Source organism: Amblyomma mixtum, chromosome 9 (genome assembly GCF_055824585.1).
Source record: "Amblyomma mixtum isolate Tamu chromosome 9, ASM5582458v1, whole genome shotgun sequence".
NCBI lineage: Eukaryota > Metazoa > Arthropoda > Arachnida > Ixodida > Ixodidae > Amblyomma > Amblyomma mixtum.
In genome coordinates, this window is record NC_143020.1 from 3000767 (window position 1) to 3003585 (window position 2819).

The 2819-nt window shown below is 45.3% G+C and overlaps 1 pseudogene; it reads left to right on the forward strand.

Moving 5' to 3' along the window:
- The first annotated feature begins 1043 nt into the window (after window positions 1-1043).
- On the forward strand, window positions 1044-2176 carry LOC149328081 (uncharacterized; annotated as a pseudogene).
- The last annotated feature ends 643 nt before the right edge of the window (window positions 2177-2819 follow it).

Sequence of the window (2819 nt, forward strand, 5' to 3'; positions counted from 1 at the left end):
GCAGGAGGCCAGGAACCATCTTCCGCATCCCACGGGACAGCAGGTCTGTCGTGCTTTGGGTTTTCAGCTTGTCATTTGTCATAGTTTAATATACAGACAATCGTCTACTTCCGCAGCGATGTAACTGTGAATGTGTTTATAGGCATAAAATAAATGACCGTGACGTTGTTTGACAGATATGAGTAGCAGTGAATATTTTCACATGGCAGCAAATTCGTCATGTGATAACTAGCATACTAAGGCTGCTTACTTTGTATGGTGCAACGTCCCAAAATGACTCAGGCTATCAGGGACATGTATAACAACGAAGCCATTTGAATAATGAAAGTGTTGTGCACTGTGGATAGAAATAATTTTGCAAGTGTTAAATTGTCCTTTTGAGATGAATACTAGGTAGGCTGCAGCACCTGTGCACCAGTTTGAAAACCTTTGTGGCGGCGCTTTTCTACAATCGGGTAATGTACCATTTTACCCAAATGCCTCATGGTCTGTTATGAAGAACACTTGCGGCGACTTGTTTGAATGCTAGTGAAGCACTTCATGCTTATACATTCAACAATGACGCCACCGTGGTGGCTCAGTGGTTATAGTGCTCGGCTACTGATCCGAAACACGTGGGTTCAATCCCGGTCATGGCGGTCACATTTCAATGGAGACGAAATGCTACAGGCCCGTGTACTGTGCGATGTCAGTGAAGTTAAAGAACCCAAGGTGGTTTAAATTACCCGGAGACCTCCGCTACGGCGTCCCTCATAGCCTCAGTTGTTTTGGGGGCGTCAAACATCAGCTTGTGTTATCAGCTGGGCGTGTCTGTTGACAGGCCTTTCTTTGAAAGAAGGGATGAGCGGATATATTTTATTTTTGACGTGCCCCATCTCATTAAAACTACTCGTAATAATGTGCAAGCTCACAAGTTGCTAATTGGGGAAGAGGTTGTGGACTGGGCTTACATTGAGCGCCTGTACAATTCGTCCCACGAGTTGCGCTTGCGTTTAGCCCCAAAGCTGACCGAGCGGCACATTTTTCAAAAACCGTTTTCTAATATGAGAGTAAGCAGAACAGCACAAGTACTGAGTGCTTCAGTGAGTGTGGCCATTATGGCTTTGATATATGCAGAGGAGCTGCCCGCAGCAGCAATGGCTACAGCGCAGTTTTGCAAAAGAAGGGATAAACTGTTTGATGCACTGAACCGCTCAACTCCTAAAAAAATAGCGCAAAGATATCGCTATGCGATTAAAAGGGGTGATGACGAACTTGCTCACTTCCTTCAAGGTCAACTTCACTGGATTAAAACGTGGAAGTTTGCGGTCAAGCGTCAGCCACAAACAATCACAGGCTGGCGGATAACTATCCAGGCTGTTTTGCTTCTTTGGAGGGATCTTTCTCAAAATCATAATTTTTTGTACCTCCTCACCCGTCGGCTGCAGCAGGATTCGCTGGAGAATATGTTTGGTCACATTAGGCAGAAGCAATGCTGCAACATGAATCCGAATGTTTTCCAGTTTATCTCTGGTTTAAAGCGTATTTGCATTCAGAAACTGTTTAAACTTTCTAAATAAGGTAATGCTGAGGAGGATAGATGTGAACTTCTACTGGAAAGTTCACCATTCTTTGTTAGCAGGGCATCTCTAGGTGATAATGTTGGGCAGGCTCTTGCTGACGACTTTCCGTCCTTGAGAGATGTTTCAGAGCTAGCCGCGCATACGCACTCTCATGTTATTGAGGATTCTGTTGTCTACTACGTGGCAGGCTTCTTGGTAAAATATTTTGTTGGTAAATATGCAATGAATTGCATTTGCCCTCAGTTGTTTAAAGATGAAGACAATACATTGAGTGGTTCTCATCAATATTTTACGATGCTGAAAGCATATCATGCACCAGGCAAAGTCTTTGAAATTTAACTGTACCATCGCAAAGGGCATGCACATTTGTGCAAGCACTTGAGACCCACTTTCTTGCTTTGGTTGAGGATACTGCACATCTAGAAAGGGTTTGTGATGTTTTGCTGCGACATCTCCAATGCATTGGGGATTTTGATTTTTGCCGGCAGAAGTTTGCGAAAATGTATTGTAGAATTCGTTTATGCTGGCATGTGAGATTTGTGAACAGAAATTTAGACAAAGTTCGCTTTAAGTCGTCAGCTTCTGGTGTACAACTTGATAAATTCAAAGGTTAATGTTGCGTTGAAGCAAACGGTGAACTTGGAACCAACGTGCTTCACCATAATCTTTCAGAGAAGTACACAGGATGGAAGGTCAGCCCACAGGACTTGAAGGGTGGGGGGACTGGATTTAAGTGCACAAGCAATGTGCAAGCCTCTGCAGGATTGCTCTAGGTGCCGCCTAATTTATCGAGTGCATTCCATGTGTTCCATTATGTTTTTACACACAAGCCCTTTTTGTAGTGGCCCTCGTTGCTCTGCAGGTTGAAGAAATAAGCAGACGGTTGTCGTTTCACAACTCCTACTGCTTCCTGCTTTGTATTGAGTAGCACCGCCCGCTGGGTGCGCTGCAGTCAAAAGGGCCGCTGGGCCCTATGGGAGTGTCCGCTCTTTACCAATATCTTTCTCTATGGGTAAGTACTGTATGTACAACTACATCTGGGGGCGAGCGTAATTGTTTTTGTGCAGGTTAAGTTAACACGCTCGTAACGAGGGGCCAGAGGGGCTCATTGGCTTTAGCTCATAACCATCGTAACGGCGGGTTCATTTAGGGCTAGCGACGAGGATATGCGGTAGCACTGGCGTTACGCCGTCGTTCTTCGTTGCGAATCTGTGCTGGTAGTGGCGGTTGTGTGTGTGGCAGCTCTGGCAGCCGGAG